This window comes from Electrophorus electricus, chromosome 22 (genome assembly GCF_041902795.1).
Source record: "Electrophorus electricus isolate QZ-2024a chromosome 22, ASM4190279v1, whole genome shotgun sequence".
NCBI classification, from domain to species: Eukaryota; Metazoa; Chordata; class Actinopteri; order Gymnotiformes; family Gymnotidae; genus Electrophorus; species Electrophorus electricus.
Window position 1 is genome coordinate 14565412 of NC_137518.1, and position 21321 is coordinate 14586732.

The window sequence follows — 21321 nt, forward strand, 5'->3', positions numbered from 1 at the left end:
TACCTAGCGCAGAGTTCCCAAATACGTTCCGTAAAATTCTTTGACGTCAAGATGCATAAGTTGCTAGAAAAAGCAACGCATTCCCTAGTACAGTTTCCGGGGGGGGGGGGTTAAATAATAGGTTATTTATAAATATAAATGATCCGCTGAAATGTAAAGATTGAGAAGCTGTATGTCATACGTTTGCTGTTCCGCAGCGTCTAGAAACCCTCAGCGAAAAAGCTCTTGCGTGGATGTGCCGTCGATAGCCACGCCCCTGCAAGACGACGGGGGTATTAACGCGGCGTCATTCTCCCCCGTTCGGTCCTCTCCGCGCGCGCTTCTTCTCGCGCGTCCTTGTCCCTGCCCAGGCAGAGCGCAGCGCAGCGCGCACAACAGATGGCAAAGCAACAGAGGAGTTCGCCAGCGCATCTGTATCGAGATTAACTGTCAAACTCGCCGATCAGTATAAAAAAGCGAGCGCATCCCAGCCTTCTGGAGGGCGGACTGGGAACACTGGAAAGAACTCGACAACTGCTCACGACTGCAAAAGTAAGTTTTGCGGAATTGGGCATCTCCAGTGCTTCAGACGTAATGTTCGTCTTTAGAGCAGCTTCGCACTCAAAGTATATTAACGAAGGAGAATCTGATACCTACAATTACGTTTCTTATTAAGAAATGCTAATTACCTTTATGTACAAAACGATAAAGTAAAATGTGCGGCAGACCGATGTTTTCGGAAGCTCTTCTATCATAAAAGCTATTCATTGCAGCAAATGCTCGCATCACGCACGAGGAATATAATTTAGGTTTTAAACCCCTCGTGAAAAAGAACTTCTTTATTTTCTTTTTAACACATACACGTTAGAATACCAGCTAATGTTACAGGTAGGACCCGTCGCTGTCGATCTTAAGAAAAGTTATATAATAACTTAGAATAACTGCGCTATTATAATAGTGCAGCGGATCATCAGTTTGATTCGACCACTTAGTGTTCTTACTTAATATTCGATCACATATTGTGATCAGGTTAATTATGATAATTGCCCAGTGCTGATTATAGCCGCAACTCAGCCTCGAATTTCTCTTTCTTGGTTGAGTTGAGACTAGTCTACTTGTTGAAAGCAATACTGCTTACAAATCAACCGTTACTTGTATTAAACCAATCGCCACGCTACACAGACCGATGGGAAACACTTGCCAAATATAAGCCCAAAACATTACCTTTTAAAAAATAGCTGTATTCTTGGTGCTGTTTTTGAATTGTTTTCCCTGTATTTGAGGTAAATCATCTTGCGAATGAATTGCGAAGTTGTACTGGATCTAAGGTACACTCCGGTATTCGCCAGCAGGGAGCACAGGCGGAATGGCAGAGATGAACGCACATCGAGTACTTAAAGTTGCAATGAACGAACACTTTTATCAAATATGTTTATTTTATTGGATTTCCATGATGATGTGTTTGCAATATTAATATCCTCATTTCTCCACCAACTTCCACCAACTAACAAACCCTTTAATCTTTTATGAATGTCATATATTTCAGCTAGGCAAGAGATACAGGATAGAGCATGATTATGCATCATTGTCAAATGTCTAATCAGTTTTGTGTTACTTTTCCATCACAGATTACATACCTGGATGAATTCCATAGTACATTTCTGGCTGTGTAGACATTTGCCATTCATTCATTCATTCATTCATTCATTCATTCATTCATTCATTCATCCCATCAATCTTTACATATGCCATAGATTCGTTTTATTATTTCTTAAGTCCTTGTAAGAACATTTTGCTTGAAAATGCTAGCATGGCTAACAGTGACTAGTAGCTTGCAGGACATGAGAGCCATTGGTTCATTATGGCATTGCTAATTGCTGGATTTTGTATTCATCTAGCTACACATCATTAGTCACATTAACAGCAGCTGAACTCTTCCTTTAATGCAGCCTGTCATCTGATCCTCATTATCCGAGCTTCCCTTATGTTCACTGTCTGTTCTGGCTGCTGGTGGTCTGCGAGAAAGCTGAATCACAGCCAGAGAGATCTGCTTTCCAAACCGGGGTGTTGAGCTCATCTGTCTGTGAGACCGGTTACAAGGATGCTCACTGTACCATCTATATTTTACCTTCACCTTTGAGCTTGTGATGTGCTAGCAGCAGTACGGTACAGTCCGGATTTTAATTAAATTTTTTTGCAGATGTTATGTACATAATGATGTACCGCGTGTGACATGTGACATCATAAAGCTGGGGAAGCTGATTTTATGGAAGGGGTGAGGGTGGTTTGCATCTTCTTAGCTGAGATAGCGAATTTTACAGGATGCAAATGTTAAGGCATTGTCTTTGGATACTGCAGCTTTTGCTGCAATGTCTGATTCATTCAGCCATATTTCAACACCTTGCAGGCATAGTCTCCAATGCTTGTAGATATTAGGTCAGTGGTAGGCTTCCTGTTATGTTGGACCCATATGACAGAAGATAACCTGGCTGGCCTTCACAATTGCCTGTGGGACAGATGACCTCATACCAAATGGCTTGTCACAGTCTGCATGCACATTTCAGTTTACATGTGGACGTACATGGAGACATTAAATATTTCATACGGAATGAAAAGCGAGCTCATTGTGTAATTTTTTTTTTAATTTTTAAAAAGTTTTTTTGAGAAACACAGTACCATAAACCAGAATGTAATTATATAGAAGAAAAGGCTACATGAATATTAATAATGTGCAAGATTATGGTCGAATTCCAAAGTGGAAAAAATGCACATGAAATCAAATGATCCAAAAATGCAATTGCATATGCAAAAAAGACACAAAAATATTTGCATTCGAACTATTAATATTTGAATAATATGGTTGTGAATGTCTGTAGAAATGCCAGTGATGTGTAGTAGTGTAAATCCAGATGGTCACTCACAACACAGATGTGCTTTATGGTCACAAACATCAATTCCTTTCACGTCTTCAGGTCGTGTCTGCGTTACTTATTGAACCGGGTGTCGCACTGCAGTCTGGATGGCAGTCCTTTTACTTTCACCCTTCAGTGGATATTTTGGGTTGTTCACAACTCTCAGTCCTCAAGGCTTGGGTAGTCATATCGGTCTAGCAGACTTCACTGCGTGGGCTGCCCTCTGAGCTGCAAGGACATCCACTCCCACTCTCCGAAGATGATGAACTCTGTGTTTTGCCAACTCATGCGAGCACTTAGAAGACAAAGAAAGCAGAGCGTGAGAGCACAGGTCTTCAGATATTTCTTTAGCCGGTCTACGGTTTGAGTAATGGGGCAGACGTGCGTGTGCACAGATGGGAGACCTGTGTGGACATCTGTCTTTCATTTTTCTTAAATGGCATTGTTTTTGATTCAGACTTGTGAATAACAATGGAAAGATTCTGTTTCTGACATGTTTGTTCAGAGGAAACCGCACCCAAATAAGACAATGGTGTCTGTATGTGTGGTCCTGATATGTGGGGTAGTGGTAGCTTAGCAGTTAAGGTACTTGACTTGTAATTGGAAGGTTGCTGTTTCAAGCTCCACCGTTGCCACTGTTGGGCCCCTGAGCAACACCCTTAACCCTCAATTGCTCAAGTTGTACTCAGTCATAATTGTAAATTGCTTTGGATAAAAGCAGCAGGTAAATGTTCTTTGCAACTGGGCAGAAATTTCTATCAATACACCTGAAAGGTACAATCTGTGAATTTAGACCATCAAAATACTTTGACACTAGTGAAAAGTAATGCCTTTTTCTGATGGATGATGGGCAAATTCAGAGTTATTTGCAAATGCTTGTACATAGTGAAGGAAGCCTGCATCAGTGTCAGATAGCCATCCACTTACCTATTTAACCAATCCCCTGCAACCTTTGCAGGGATCTGTAGCGGGAATTGCCAAGTGTCTGGAGGCTTGTAGGTCTGATCCGGTCAGGTAACAGCCACTGGGGGAAATGCTTTTGCCAGCTAATGCCCTCCATAGCACTGGCTGTTAGTGTCACCTCCACCCCTCAGGAAGGGAGTACGTTCTTAATGTTCTTGCCCACTCCCACCCTCCCAGTCTGCCCCTTTGATAACTCAGCAGCTTCACGTTCAGCTCTTCCATCTGTCACCTGTCATTTCGTAAGTCGTTTGGTGTCAAGGGTTTCAATCAATAGGTAACCAGCAACTCGCTCTCCCTTTGCATTCCATGATGTTTCTCGGGTGGTGAGAACTGAAGGTAATCATTTTCTCTAAACATTCTTTAGGCTCCCCGCTGAGGGCCTGTACTGATCTGGTAGTGCAACAAAAAGGAAATGGAAAAAAAAGAGAAAAAACGCTAGCTGAGTTGAACATGTCACACCATTGGGAAATTTTGTGGAAGCCAGATCTTTAGTGTGGAGAAGTGAAGCAGTTTTCACAAGCATCATAGGGTTAGCACTGCAAGTGCTGAAGGGAGGTGTCTGGCTTTCACTGGGCGGAAAACTGGGCTTCACTGGGCTTCACTGGGCTTTCACTGGGTTTTCACTGGGCTTTCACTGGGCTTCTTAACTCCCAGAACTCCCAGTCTTACCAAAGTAAAAGGAAGGCTTAACACTCAACAGTTTCATTGGCAATTCATGCCAATGAAATGATCATTTTTAATTATCTTAAAAATTACAGGCTTGCTGAAACTTTGAGTGTCATCTTAGTACTTGTGTTAAAACCAGCAAAAATGTTCACAACAACAACAAAAGAAGAAGAAGAACTATTTTCCCAAAAAATAGGGCATAACATTAAGTGAACATGATATAAATGTAAATGATTTAGCTTTATAACTGTTATATGTGCCATGGAAGTCCTGGAGTTAATATATACATATATATATATATATATATATATATATATATATATATATATATATATATATATATATATATATATATATATATATATATATATATATATATATCTATGTTCCTAAAAATTACAAACAATAAAAGATATGACACATTTCATAGGAAGAAAAGGTGGTTATCTTGTCAGTTAAAATGCATTAACTAAAGTGGCATTTAGCTAAAACTATGTTCATTAATATTAGCAGATCATTCAGATACTGTTAAAACTGGTATTGAGTTGCAGGTGACAATCAGGCAATAGTGGCACATGAAAAATGCATTTTCAGTACTTTTCCTCTGCTTCACTTTAAGAATGTTCATTAAAAATGCATCTTCAGTACTTTTCATCTGCTTCACTTTAAGAATGTTCATTAAAAATGCATCTTCAGTACTTTTCCTCTGCTTCACTCTTAGAATGTTCATTGAGTCAGCGCTGGATGATCTTTGAAGTGCGAAGTGGATTTTAAAAGGCTTTTGAAATCGATGCAAACTGTCACCGGTGCAGTGAGACTGACGAATGTATAATACGCCCCGTCTATCTGGTGTGTGCTGCTAACTTGGCTTCACACTGTTCATCGAGCTGCAGTCCGTCTATCACGGTTTTAGGTACTCCCCTAAATAAAACACCGCAAAAGCCTGAGTGAGAAAACGCGACAGCATGAGTCATCTTCTTGGAGCTTGCAGTGCGAGGTAGGGTGGAACTGGTGCTGGACTCCTTTAGCAAAAAAGGCCTTATTGACATGTTGTGGGAACGCAGGTGCCAGAATCAAGAGCTACAGCTCGGTTTGGAAGTTCTTACTTGGTGTGTACAGACACATTGCTTATTTTTCGTTTGGGGGAGGGGGTGTGACGATTGTTCCCACGGGTGGGGGGGGGGATGTATGTGTGTGAGAGAGAGAGAGAGAGAGAGAGAGAGAGAGAGAGAGAGAGAGAGCAAGAGCAAGCGAGCGCGAGTGTGAGCGCGTTATGTTAGTGGCAGCGTTGTGGGTGTTGAGTTGCCGCACATTTATCGCGCCCAGCGGTGGTGCTGGCATTTCTGCGCATGCCAGTGCCACTGGTGTATTGAGAGGGATCTGCCGGCCAAACAATATACAGCCCATAACCATGCAAAATGGGCCATTGATGAAGGCCTAAAGAACAGCTGAGTCAAACAGCATGCAGCAGATGGACTGCAGACATCTGCAAGGTTTGCATATGAGGTGTTTCTAATAAAGTGGCTTGAAAGTGTAAAAGTCAAGTGGAAATATGTGAAGCTTCTTTACGAAGCCATGTTTTACCTGGTTTTCTAGCCAACGATCGTATGAGATTTGCTCCGAGAACGCTAAAGATTCTGTAATTGTTTGATTATTGATGCGGTGGTTGTTGGAGAGCCGTGCGGGATATGGCACTCGCTCTTTTGAAGGCTGTTCTTCCCTCGAAGGAGAGGAAATGAAAGTGTTCAAGTCCTTATGAGGAGAAACATCCATCCTCTCTATTGTTAAGTGAAAACATACATGACAGACGAGGAAAAAAAACAAACAAAAAAAAAAACCCAAAACAACTTTAGAGAGTTAAACTAAGAGGGCTGTGTATGTGTGTGTGAAAGAACGAAAGAGACAGAGAGACTTCACTCAAAGGGTTACTAGTGTTGTGAGACTTCAAAGCTTTGCTCCAGCTGATAGCCTCCACAAATAGCGAATTTGAAGGGGAATTTTAAATCAAAAATGGATTAATATTTCACTTCGGTATTGAATCATGCTGCCACTGCAGACATTTTCATGTCTTTGCTGATTCAGTTATAGCATGGTTCTAGTGATTTTTAACTCTGAGATAATTCTGACGGGATATTTCTGTGTTGCTAACTGATTGCTCCGTTTTCTTTCTCTTTTTTTGCGTGATTTTTTTCATCCTTATATCTGTTCTATTTCTGTTGTAGTCTGACCAAAAATACTTCAGCTGGAATTTCTAACATTACTCCTTATGAATAAAACATAATAAAAGGCATCATATGTTAAATACCACTTGTGATTTTTGGTGGGTAAACTTTTGCTTTAAAAAAACGATCGAGGAGTCAAAAAAAAGTTGTTTTTTTTCCTTGCCTCCTCTCATCTATAAAGCTGCAGCCAGGAGCCAAAGCCCGGTCGGTAATCGCTTGATCCTGGAGGCGAGCCTGTCCTGCTCGGAAACACAGGGATTCTGAAGCAAGGAGCTCTCAAAGCTGGGAGCTTTGCATGGAAAAACACTTTCATGATGTCTTTCAATGTCATGCAGAGAATCTCAATTCCGGAGGAGCATTTTCGGAGGACAGAGAGACAGTAAAGTTGCTTATTATTATTCGGTAATAATGCGCCACAGTTGCTCACCGAAATGGATGTGACCTCAGCATTGCCGGCGGTTGTCCGCTTGCAGGGGAAGAAGTAGTAAATACAGAGACACATCAGGCAGTTTGCTGCCCTGCATGGTTGCAGTGAGTGTACATAGAGATGGCAGGTTGTGGAAGGCAGCAAGATGCTTTGCTCAGCTCCAAGAAACCATACACCACCACCGGCAGACTTATTGCTAAATTGCCCCTGTGACTGTGAAACAAAAAGAACCCCCAAAACACAGTGAAGTAAAAACATTACTCAATTGACTTTTACAATGCTCATTTGTATCCAGCTGGAATTAAATGCAGAGCGTGGGAGTTAATTCATCACTGTAGGTGTTAATTTCAACACTATAGGTATTAATTCATCACTGTAGGTGTTAATTCATCACTGGAGATTTTGCGCAGAAGTTGCGCTGTCTGCTGATTAAAATGTAATTTGTTGCAGTGCAGCCGTGGTTCGTTGATGGTCTTTGCCACATTATTTCTCCAGCATATTATTTCACAGTCTCTTAGCAGAACTTTTTTCTTCTGCACAAGGTATGTCCTTTGTGTCTTCTGCATTTACCTTGTTTACCCCATCTGCAACTTTCCCTGAGTCAGAGAGAGAGAGGCTGAGAAAGAGATGGAGAGGAAGAGAGAGGGAAATAAGAATCACCACTGATTTATAGAGAGCAACACATTAAAACAATATAATAATTTTGATAAAACGCCTGTCAACAGCTTAAAATCCATTTTCATTAAACTTAGATGATTGGCCTTGAACCTCTGCCACAACAGCATGGGTAGTGATCAACACAAACAACAGGGCTTCTCTTCTCACAGCCACACATTCCCTTTCCCCACAACACTGCACACAAAGGGTTAAACATTACCAAACAAGACAGTCACATGGCCTGGGCTGGAAAATCACTTACCCAGGAGCCCTGTTGGAGCCTTGACAGTCCAATCAAATTGGCCAATCAAATTCTAGAATTCTAGAACCTCATTAAACATTTTCCTAAAATGGTTCATTAATGTAGTTGCCATTTCCCCCTCTGTTTTAGGGGGCCATATCTTCTGGCTACACGCATGGTTATCCTCTGTCTTCTGCAGTAATTGTCTCAATTGCGCGTAATGCTTTCGGTGAAAAGCTTAGGAAGCCGATTTGGCGGGATACCGTCTGTCTCTAATGTATAACTGAGGCTGTAATATGATTGCGGGTTTGTCAGGGTTGATTCAGCTTTTGGGGGTGGGGGGTGATCTGTGGGGATGACTGATGTGATCAGTTGGGCAGGAAGGAGAGCGGCTGAATTTATAGTGCATCGCAAATCTTCCAGGACGTGTCATATATTTGATGCGTTGAGTCAGACAGCCCAGTTAAGTGTGTGTGCGTGTGTGTGTGTGTGTGTGTGTGTGTGTGAGATGCCGCCTGCACTAATTCACAAGCCTTTCATTCACTCTTCCCCACTGTCATTCGCCCACACTGAGAGATGTGTGTTGCGTCTTCATGGAAGTTCTCTATGTTAAACGTCTGATATTCTAGAAATAAAGGGCGATTTGTTTCTTTCTGTTTACACTCCTGCCCTTTCAAATTCTTAAAGATGATCACACGAGCAGGAAGGCTCCTAAATTTAGATACATATAATATAGCATACATCCTCCTCCAGCAAAACCATGCGACTTATTCCCTCTCTCCCTCTTTCACTTTCTGTTCCTTTCCCTCTTTCTCTACATAGCACTGGAACTGCAACTCGTAGATATTTTTGAAGGGTTCTGTCGCTAAGGCAACACCCAACAGACATGCCCCAGGCAGAACAGGCCAGTTCGTTTGTGTAGAGGGCAGCGCTCTGGCGTCACTCTTCCGCAAAACCGGCAGAGCGAGGCAAGGCGAGGCGAGGCGCCAAGTACTGTAGCTTACTGCCACCTACCCCATCGCTGGCACCGTACCTGACCTCTGACCCGTTACACAGGCATTCTGGCGTGGTCTGGCCGTTCTTCCGCAGTACTTGTCTGGTCTGGTCTTGGAAAAAAAATCCATAACGGAGGATTCAGACTGTGGGACACATTTGCCTGTGCCGGAGGCTTGTTGCAAATGTAATCTAACACCTTGGCCTCTTAACATTCAGAGTATTGTGAAAAAGAAGTTAATAGATCTGTGTTGTATGTGGGTTTTAAACTTGAGTTTGTGTGAGAGATTTCCAAGAGCTGGTTTGGGAAATAAAATCTCTGCAGTGTGATCAAACTACAGGAGCAGGTGTGACTAAACTCTGCAGGCCAGTGCATCTCCAAGGTTTGGAACTGTATTTTCCAGATTTCCAGGAGCAGGGTTAGAACCAGGCTGTGGACCAGAGATAGAGCCAGTCTAGACCAGGGTTAGAACCAGGCTGGACAACGGTTTGGACCAAGCTTAGAACCAGACTGTGGACAGGTTTCATTGCTCACAGCAGTCAGGTTCCACTGCAGTCAGACTTCACTGCATTCCAGGCAGGTTTCATTGTCCACGGCAGGAACGTTTCACCAGCTCTGCTGTTCTGAGGGATGCGTTACCTGTAGTACGTGTACCAGGGATGCAAACAGCTGTTTCTGTCAGCTGGCTATGTTCTCACACGGACACACAAAGATGTGCTTGGTACATTCAATTAGTGTAGAGCATGGAGCGGGGGTGTTCCCCTCCATTACCCGAGCAAGGGCTTCTCACCTTTCTCATTTAGTGCTCTCCACCTCCCACTGCCCTGACCTATGACTCCCCCCTTCCACTCTTCCACTCAGTACCCCTCTGTATTTCTATCTGTCCATCCCACTCTCACTCTATCGCGCTCAGTGCCTCACCAAATCCGCTGCCGTTCCTTCTTACCCTCTTTTATCCTCTCCCTGTCACTGTGCCTCTGTCTCTCTCTCTCTCTCTCTTTCTCTCTCCCCATCCCTCCATCCTCTGTTCTGTTCTAGGAAATGACATAATAACACTGACTAATCACAACACAGTTCTGGCAACGGGAGCAGAAAAAAGTGCTTTATATTTAGTCCCCTCTAAAAGCTCTTATGCTGTCTCTCTCACTCGCTCGCTCTCTCTCTCCCTCCCTCCCTCTCTCCTGCACACTCACACACACACACAGCCCTCACTGGGCACGAGGCCTTAACCCTTATGGGAGTGTGTGTGCTGGATTTGGTGAGTTATTGCAAAGGACAGTGACCTTTTTGACTCCACTGTGTTGTGCAGGACCCGTTTGGGGACAGGGCCACGGGCCTCTCCCTCGCTCGCACCTCACGTTCTCCATGCTGAGCGTGAACACAGCGTTACTCCCGCAGACCCTCCACCCACTGCCTTAGCGTTTCTCGCTGTCCACCCACCTGGGTGGAGCGGGCACCTCCTTAGCCAAGCAGCTGGTGCCTCTACACGAGCCGTATGCACGTTTGAAGCGACAGAATGTTGAGTCTGGCTGAGTCCAAAACGGCACTGAGTCTGAAAATGAATTATATAGAGTGTAAAATCCACCAAGGCATGCCCCGAGCTATACTGGATTTCATTTATATATATATATATATACTCATACAGCCAGTTTAGGAGAAACTCCCACCTAGCAGTTCCATCTGATTGAGGCAGCCATCCTTCAACATTTTAGCAGTGGTTGGGTTCTGATCATAGGACTGGTGCATTTTTTTTTTTTTTTTGTTGGGGGGGAGGCAGCTAACTCTCAATAAAGCAGTCACACTGCCATGTTAATGCTCCAGCCACTTTGCCATGCCAGATATGCTTGGATTGGTTCCACACCCATGACCATGTCAATGTTAATGCTGTGCAGAGAATGGTCTGCCATCTTTGGAAGCACTGACTGAAAAATCTTCAGTTCTATTTCAATTTCTATATGTTTAGGTATCAATAACATTTAGGGATCAATAACATAAATATATAGTGCTTTGTACAATAAACAGTGTGAATCTGGTCTAGACCCTCATGACCAAGCCAAGGGTGGTAGTGACAACGAAAAACTCGCTTATGGCGTAAAGAAGAAACCTTGGGAGGTCCGTCCTCCTGAATAGCAGCGCACATACAAACATGACGTGCATTTAACTTAATATAAAACCTAAAATTGAACTAAGTCAGGTCACAATTCATGTGGATCCATATTAAATAAAATTGAATCAGACTGATGTCATCTGCAGATGCTGCGTGAGTTGAGTGTGCAAAGCGCACATGTAACTGGGCAGTGCCAAGACTAATGTGTAACAGTACAGATTGGAGATTCAAATGCCATATAAGTGCAATATAATAAAGCACACATATGTTTTAAGATATTTTCCTGTTCTGCATGTATAGTGACATTAAGTTATGCCAGGAAATTACTTATGCAAAGTTGAGTGTGTGCTGTGAGCATTGCCCGTTGTTGATCTCAGTGCGCAGAGTCCAAAAATGTTTTTATCGAGTCCGAAAACTTGAAAATTTGATATGATGTGCATAGCTAGTTTATTAGCATTGCACAAAACAGATGACTGAATAGTAACATCAGAAGTGCTCCCAAGAAATGGAATTATTGATACTTGAATTACTGAGATGTTTTGATATCTGCGGGTTGAAAGGCAGCAGAGGGGCCACTGGAGTGTTCTGTATCGAGGAGTAAGTGCTCTATTGACTCCTTGGTAACACCTGCTATCCACAGAGTATGGAGGGCTCCAGTACGTCTTGAAGGGTGTTACTTCGACTGCTTCCCTCTGGACTAATACCTTTGGAGGCTTCAGTCAGACCCCAGCATCATATGACTCTATAAACCCTGTCCTTAGAAATGGGAGCTGCGTGACTACGTAAAGACAATGACTCCCTCAAGAGGACTGATAGGGGAGGTTATGGACGCATAAAAGGTCATTTTCCTCTAAATAACATGCTATATCACAGGCTGTAATTACACTCTTGAAAGCTGTATCTTATGTTTGCATCTTGACGCTACAAACTGCATTCTCAAAGGCCGTGTGGAGCCACCCTGGTCTAACCTTATCCTGGACTTAGTTTACGATATGATTTGCAGAGCTACAACATTGGTATTTTGTGACCATGCAACAGGAATTATGGGAGAGTCATGGCCTGGGAGGTGTGCATAGTTGATGTAACCAAAGATGAGATGAGGGGCCAGCATTTTTGTAAAAAAAAAAAAAAAAAAAAAAAAATCTATTTTGAAAAAAAAGTCACTGCTATGAAATCTCCGAGGACAATGTCCAATTTCAGGAAGTTTAAAGTGCATAAATTGGTGATTCCTTCAGAATTACACTGTGCACAATTATTAGGCAAGGGTTTAATTTTATTATTGAACAACTACAGTGCTCTCGGTCAATCCAAAATGTTAATAAACCTCAAACCTGAATATTTAAGAAAGTAAAATTGAGGTTTTGGCTTTCTTAGGAGAATATTTGCTTGGGCATAACTGGTATTAGTGTGCAGAATTATTATGCAACTAAATGAAAACAGACGTTTCCATCATCTCATTTGTTTATTTTCATCTGTTAAAGTGAGAATAATAAACAACTCAATTTACAATTAAACATTTCTGACATTTAAAAAAATCAGTGACCAATAGAGCCACCCTTCATTTCAATAACAGTCATAAGCCTTCCATTCATGGACTGTCACTTTCTGAATCAGCTGACGATTAACTTTTTGTGCAGTAGCCACCACAGCCTGCCGGACACTGTTCAGAGAGCTGTACTGTTCCTTCACCGTAAATCTCCCGTTTAAGAAGGGCCCACAAGTTCTCAATAGGGTTTAGGTCAGGTGAGGAAGCAGGCCATGTCATTATTCTTTCACCTTTAAGGCCTTTACTGGCTAGCCACGCAGTGGAGTACTTTGGTGCATGCAATGGAGCATTGTCCTGTATAAAAATCTTCTTGAAAGATTTAGACTTTTTCCTGTACCACTGCTTCTGAAAACTGGCAGTAGGTTTGGGAGTTGATTTTGATAATACCAGCCCATAGAACCTCCATCTTGCTGGCATCTTAGTCGAAGTGGAGCTCTGTGCCCATTACTGATCCAGCCATGGGCCCGTCCATCTGGTCCACCAAGAGTCACGCATCTCATCAGTCCATAAAACCTTTGAAAAATCTGTCTTCAGTTATTTCTTGGCCCAGTCTTGACATCTCACCTTATGTGTCTTGTTCAGTGGTGGTTGGGTTTCAGACTTCAGTCTTAATAACCATAATAACCAAATGGAACTAGCAGACTTGCACTTCATTAACAAGTATTTTAGGTTTAAAAGATGCTAACTGTTCACCAAACCATCCTGTATATGTTCAATTTCATCTAAACATCTAAAATTTCATCTAAAATTTCTTCTATGCATAAAAAACCCCTAAAGGCTATTTTTAGTCAAACCATTATAAATGATTTTGAGGCAATACCAAGGAACAAAAGCACTTTGTTATGAAGTGACATTATAGCACAATAGGAAATCCAGTGCCTGCATGTCAAAATGATGACAGTCACTGAGACTCCTTTAGAGTGCTAGTTAAAGACTTGCTCAAATTTTCCCTTCAAAAGACAGCGTAAGGGCTTCTCTGACCTACATAATGCCTTATAAGGGCTTTCATGTGAATTCCTCTTTAGGTTGAGGACAGACTAGTCCAGGGTCAGGATGCTTTTGTGCTCAAAGGGTAGTGCAGAGAAAGGGCAGAGCAACGTGTCTTATTACGGATCTCCGCCGAGTGCCAAAGGGTGTTTTGTGTCTTAGCGAGGAGGGACTACAGGTGGTGGCGTGCCCTAAATTTCAGTCACAGTGATCTGATGTTGGTTATCAGAAACATTTCATTGTGGCCTAATATCTATGGAGTCACACAGAGAATGCTTAAGTAAACACATCAAAAGTCTTAAGCATTTCAATGTTGTCCCTTACATTTAGGTCGCCAGGCTGGATGTCAGTTTATATAATTTTGTGGGTTCAATAATACTACAGCTATGCACTAGCTGATCCGGAACCAGATTCCCTGCTCAGTATCCAGCTAAGAAGCTTGTGTGGTTAACAGCGGAAGACAGCTAACAGCAACGCTGCCAACTTGAGTCCATCGTCAACCCGAAAAGGTTTGTTGCTAGATTTAGTGACTTTTCAGACCCCGTTAGTGACTTTTATTTTCGAAAAGCTTACCTAGTTACCATTCGATCAACGTTTTGGGCAAGCTTAGCTACTTTCCACAGAAGAGAGTTGCCAGTAGTGTGAGATGCTCAGCTTTCTCTGCGTTTACGCGGTTTGGCGAGGGACACGGAGGTGAAGCAGAAAACAGTATGCATGACAGCTGAAAGAAACATGAATAAGTTATGCATGTGCAAACAGTGTTGCCAAGGACCAGTCGCTCATCCGTATTTCTGTCTGAATGATCATTTTACATGTAAACATAGCTCCAATCACAGCACAGCCATTGTTCTTTAAATTATGTGTATGGTGAGTCTGTCACGTGACTTCATGGCTATAAAAGCAGAATTTTATCAGTGCAGAGCAGCCGCTAGGAAATGGTGTGGAAGTAGCCGCTGGTTAGTGTAGAGTTAATGGGCTGCGTTTCGGTCATTATGTCGTACTCGTCTGACAACAGAAATAGATGTAAATAAGAAGAGTCTCATTGGAAATGTGGTGTGATGCGAGGACGAGTCGTGTTGCACACAACGAATGTTTATTGTGATACACAAAAGACGACTACATGGTTAGCAGGCTAACTGGGTTTAAACATGGACACACCTACACATAGACACAGGACTTGTATACATACACACTAATGATACACAATAAGGAGCAGGTGTGAAACACAGGGAGGGCGTGGCCATACAGACGAACACACACACACACACACACACACACACACACACACACACACACACACACACACAGGGAGACGTTTGGGGAGAGGGGCCATACCGTAACATGTGGCTGTATTAAAATACGCTATACGTGAGCACAGAGAGGAGAAAAGAAGCAACCAGATCTAGTACATGTGTATATGTGTTTAAAAAAAAATTTTCACTTAGAAAAGTGTTATATAAATAAAGTTTACTCACTAAAGGACTGACATCTGACACTAGGCAGTATGCAAATATAATGTGATGACATCACAGATATTCTCATTAGCGTGTGACGTCATCTAGTGACATTGAGTGACTTTTCAAGCAGGCCTCAGCTAGAACGTAGTTGGAACACTGGCTAGCAGGGACCAAGGGCCTAATGAACTTCCATTATTCCATAATTCTAATTTTCACTAGATTCTAGAGTCACTTGATTCAGTATAATATTTAGAAAGCTAAAAAGCTAAAAAACTAAAAAGAACACATCATCATGCATCTTTCTTGGACAGGAGAACATTGCTTGTAGCAAAAATTCACCTGTGAAGTATGACTTCAGTACTATGGGCTGTAAATAAATGCAAAGTTAGAAGGGCAGAATGGCCTTCAACACCTCGTACATAAATGTAACACCGCGTTGTATGAAGAGCAGAATAAACACTTTCCAGTTAACCGCAGAAGCGATGTTTACAAAAAAAAACAACAAAAAAACAAAAAACCATCTGACACCTGCCATGATATATTCCAAAACAAAGCGCGATTGTTCACTCCTACAGGAAAATGGCCCCTTGAGCGCCGTTTCGGAGGAACCTGTCAAAATGGAGCGACTCGGCTGGTGGCTCCGGGTTTAGCTGCTACCAGACGGTGAGAGCACAGCAAGGAGGATGCATGCAGGGGCTATGCAGGGAGGTTAAAGGGAGTAGCTCACCCAAAAGTGCCCGCACCACCAATAGTGTGCGTAGGCTGGAAGAGGGCAGGCTGGACCGCGCGAAACCCGAGACCGCGCCAACCGCTTTCAGGCGACTTTCGTTTGGCGCTCAAGGATGCAGGGCTCACTTTAAGGGCGGAGAAAAACGAGCGCGGTGGAACAAAGGGAGAGGTGTTTAAAGGAAAGAACAGGAAGAAGATATAGGAGGAGAAAAAGAAGCTGGAGAAGACTGGGAAAACGAGGCCCCTGTTTTGTTGCGGAACGATCCGAGTCACAGATGTAGAGTCATTTTGTTGTTATGAAGATTTTCACCACGCACTGAGTTTGCTTAAGGTAATAGACAACTAGAACACCTCTGGTGGTTTAAAGACTTGGTCTTAGAGAACAAGAACAAGTCAAGAACAAAAACAGCTCCTCCTGATCCATTCGTGCCTGTTTAGACCAGCAGAGTTCATGTTTTATACAGACCACAGTTCCACAGGGACACAGGCTTGCGCCAACCTGCAGCCCATTGCACGGCGGACTCTCAGACTGTGGAGCACATGGAACCTGCCTTCACCAGCTGATCGTTAAGCCCTTCATTAGTTCTGTAGGCTTATTGGTTTGAATCTGAGGAAGGCCTGGTCAGAGCACTTATCTCAGCAGTTAACATGTAGAAAATATATCACTGCCCTCAATAATTATGAATGAAAAGAACCACATCTCCCACAGACACAGAGTTTTGTTTATATGTTTTCTTCTTTTACATGCATGCTGTTCCAAACCATGCGTGCTACACTATCTAGGAGAGAACAGAAACTTTAAAAGTGCTGTTTACAGCAGATAGTTTTTACATTTTTGTGGGCAGAGGGTATTATGCACTAGGTTTCAATAATGGGGCTTCGGTCCATTTTGCTTCAAGTAAATGATTTTACAGTAATTAATACCATGAATTTCCAATTCAGTCTGGAAGGACACTATGACAGTCTCTCGATCTCTCTGTCTGTCTGTCCATCTTTACCTGACTCTTTGTAATTCTGCATTTCTCCCCTCTTTTCTCTCTCTCTCTCTCTCTCTCTGTACACGTATACATATATAGAGATAGAGAGAGTATGGAGAAGAATACATCTGCTTCTTTTCCTCTTGCGCCGTCTCTGCTTCTGTGTGATGTAACGCAGTCTTTTACAGACTGGGCACCGCAGGGAAAGGGCTAGAGCTTGCGGACGCGTAGGAAACACCACGTCAGTGCCGGCTCTCCGAGAGGCCAGCACCTTCGTCTGGTGGTGAATAAGCAGCTCGAGGTGGTCCGATGAAACGGGGAGAGAGAACGCCTCCATACTGGGCCTGCTCTGCCGTCTCACTCACACTCCTGCTCACCCCATCACTCTCACTCACACTCTGTCTCACCCCTCACACTCTCACTCACACTCCCGCTCACCCCTCTCACTCACGCTCACCTCGTCTCACTCACCCCTTACACTCCCGCTCACCCCTCTCACTCCCACTCCCACTCATCACTCTCACTCACACTCCTGCTTAGGCGTCTCAGAGCCGTATGCACATCCATCATTACTCATCTCATTACAACTCATTACAGGCTTCAGCCTGTGAGCATTGCTTAATGAAAGTGAGAGTATTCTAATTGCCATTTGCAACCTTATTGGACTTTTATGCTTGATATGCTAAGAGATGTTATTAGAGCATTTTACTTTCTGTAAATAGTTAAGTTAAATTTCAGTCTGCATTGAACATTATAGCTATTGCATATCTTATTGATTATACTGTTTATGTTCATTGTTAAAGAAAGAAATCCTTATTGAGCCATTTAGCCCAAATGAATCCACAGGAGTGAGAATAGAATAGAATAGAATAGAATTGAATAGAATAGAATAGAATAGTCAGTCTAACGGTGTGGGCTGAGGACTATAGGGCATACCTTATTGCTACATTCAGGTTATGGCCTATTGGGTAACTAGGTTTTAGTCATTTCTAATCTATATCAGCTGATTATATAAAGAGCTGCACTGGGATAAAGCTACTGCTCCCTGTGTGTTCAGCTCAGAGCAGATGGATGGATTTTCAGGTTGTGAAATATTGCGGATGGCACACAGGCTCCTGCTTTTTAAACTGCAATGACACAATGGGCTTCATATATCTGGAGATTTGGAGCAGACATGGGAGCGCTGTGAAGTGTAGTATTGTTTTTTGTTTTGTGTGTGTGTGGTGTGTGTGTGAGTTTTTGAGGAAGCAGCTTTAATTTCACAAATGGAACTGCAATATGCCAGCAGCTTTTGTTTGTGCTTTTTGTGTTTTGACTTAATTAGAAATTTGATGCCATCTTAATCGTTTCAAATCCCCCTCAATATTACACAGAGGCCTGTTAAAAGGCATTCCTCAAAAGCAAGGCTGTGTCCTTATTCATGATGTGGAAGTTTACAGTTCTTCCCAGGCACTTATCCACAATGATCAAAATAGTAATTCTGTTCTCCAACATTCTGCCATTACAGACTGTGAAACATGATGCATCTTGCAAAGTTTTTTATCCTTTCTACAATTCAACAATAATCACATGCAAACATTCATGAACCATTTACAGGCAAATCACTAACCACATGACTCAATGATGCAGATCTGGGGTTAGTTCTAAAGTGCTATGGTTGTTTTTTACTACTGTAATGCTAGAGGGCACCCACGGTAATCCACCAAGATTCAAACATAAAATATCAAACAACCAAAATACTGTAATATGACACAAAATACAAGACAGTGGTTTACCATTTGCTTTGCTCAGCCTGATCTACCCTATACTGGATACCGGGCCACATGTGTTCATCAACATCGTAAAGAATATTTTCCCAGTGCATTATTGGGGAAAAAAAAAGGTATGACTTATCCAGCCCTGGAGATCTGATGCTGTGATAGCCCTACATGTCTACAGTTTTAGCGTCTAAATGTGGCATTTGGTCATAGGGACCAATTATATACTTTCCATTGGCAGGCAGAAAATAATTCCTCAATAGGATTGAGGAATTGGAAATATGGAAACCAGTCCCTCACAGCAGATGTGTCATGCAATGGCTGCAGGATGTTGGTTGTTGACCCCAGGATTCACCTCTCTTCTGACACCAGCAGTAGTCTGTTGATTGGTTTAGAGTTCAATTTGCAGGCAGTGGTTAAGAACCTGCAAGTCGGACCCAATTTGAGGAAGTGTTTTGGGATCAGTAATTAGCAGGTACTGCCATAGTGCTGCGGTTTCTTTGATCAAACACTTTCATGTGATTTTTATGAATGATCACTGTTTTGCAAAGAGTCAGTTAGGGATGGAAACTGATGGAAACTGTGCCAGGAATGAGAAAGTGTTCACTGTTGTTCAAAAATGCTTGCTATTTGGCCCATGTGTATTTGGAATTGACAGTATGCACTGATGGCTTGGCCAATGCAGTCCGGAGAAGAACAGTAATGTCAAAAGCCCACTGGAAGCACTCAAAACCCTTTCAGGAGCACAAGTCTGTGGCCAATACCATCACTGCTATAGGAAGTCACTGCCCATGGCCAGTACCATCACTGGTGCAGTCCGTCATTGTTGCGGTCTGCTTCTGTCTCTGGTCTTCTGTCGCTGGTCTCTGTTTTAACCTTCTTAATATTAATTTTATTTTGTCCTTCTTAGCAATACAATCTCTCTCTCTCTCTCTCTCTCTCTCTCTCTCTCTCTCTCTCTCTCTCTCTCTCTCTCTCTCTCTCTCTTTCTCCCCCAGACTCTTACTTTGATTTACAGTCAGTAATTTGCTCTCCAGCTCTATCTCAGAGTCAGCAGTCCAACGGGAGCTTCCATTAACACTCGGGCCATGCTCAGACACAGCACTGCGCTCATTCATCCTGCTCTGGTTCTGCCGACGCCTCTCGCTGTGCCCGTTTTATGCGGGGCAATTAAGCCAGCGTGGAGAGCTGAGGCAGCAGAACAGGAACACGAAGCAGACGAGATGTGAGCTCGGCTGGACCTGATGTCCAGATCAGGTGGGTGGGGGTGGGGGGCCTATAAACTCCCCATGTCATAAATGAGAGAAGTATTGATGGTGGCCATTTTAAGAATATGTCTTTACGAGTCACTGAGAAGTCATTTACATCCCCCAACCACGGTGTACATCAGTCAAATTTAGACATATTGTTGTAAAACTGTAATTGAAGCCACCATTTCTCTGAGTCCCACGGTCCGTTCTGTCGAAACTCGCCCTTCCAGGGGGGCTGTGAGGCAGCCTGCATGTGTCTAGATGTCAGACAACTTTTTTCCAAATGTCGGACGACACCCTTGTCGCCATTGTCTCAGAGCAGCCTGTTCCCTTCGACCTCTCCTGTGAGGGATATTGTGATATTGTGACGCCGTTGGAGGGAAAAAAAAAAATTGCTTGTTGGAAAATCCAAACAGGCGATTTTTCTTGTCTCACGAGTCTACTAGCTGAAACATAGCTAGCTAATGAAGCTAATGAAGCAAAAGAAGCTAGCTGCCTATTTCAATGTGATTTGCTTCTAAAGCAACAGAACTTCAATGTCTGAAGCTAAAACTGATTATTTTGAAGACAGTCTAGAGTTAGAACACTGCTGTGACACTCCTTCCATTTTGGTTATTGTAGGTTTTCACTAAATACTTGAAAGTTTGATTATGTAAACAATGTCAGTAAGGATGTTTCCAACAAAGTGCACTTAAACCCTTGCTTGCTACTTTGATACAATCGTGTTTTTACTAGCTTCATAACTGCTTGGGATCAAGAGCAAAGTCATAGATGTTATGTGTAAAATAACAGGTGCCAATCTGTGCTACGTAGGTGACATCTGCACTATGAGCAGAAGTGCTTTCATGGTTAATGGAAAATCCGAATGAAAGACACACCATACGATAGTGGTAGAGGAAGTGTGATGGATATCTCAATGCTCATCCTACTGGATGTAGGAATTTTGTTTCCCCCTGCTCCAGTGGTGAGGTCTGTAACATCTTTTCAGCAACAAAGCACCTAAGTTAGTTGTTTTAATATTCTGCTTACAGGTGGACATTCTATTTAGACACCATGACTCTGACATGACTCGTGTACAGTTTGATAAATACCTTATCAACTTCAGCTAGACTTTATCCACAGTTGTTGGAAATGTGGGCCCTTGTTGTAATAATATTTGTTTTTAAATAAATGGTGATAAGTGTGGAATGGATGGTGTAGTGGAGTGAAGGGGGCAGCATGCTGTCACAGCTGTGTGTGTGTATGTGTGTGTGTGTATGTGTGTGTGTGTGTGTGTGTGTGTGTGTGTGTGTGTGTGTGTGTTTGTGTGTGTGTGTGTGTGTGTGTGATTGTGTGTGTAATTGTGTGTACGTGCACGCATACACTCCAAAGCAAAGTAGGTACAGTTGTTTGGTTGTTTGGTTGTACGTTGTACGCATTAGTTCCTCATCCAGCAGGTTTTCTGCGGCAG

At 42.7% G+C, this 21321-nt stretch overlaps 1 protein-coding gene across 1 annotated transcript in view; it reads left to right on the forward strand.

Moving 5' to 3' along the window:
* Positions 1–316: 316 nt before the first annotated feature.
* Positions 317–21321, forward strand: part of camkvb (CaM kinase-like vesicle-associated b) — a 37461-nt gene continuing 16456 nt past the window's right edge. The window contains exon 1 of the mRNA XM_027024933.2: positions 317–531. The gene's annotated coding sequence lies outside the window, so the exon portion shown is untranslated. The remainder of the gene's footprint in view (positions 532–21321) is intronic.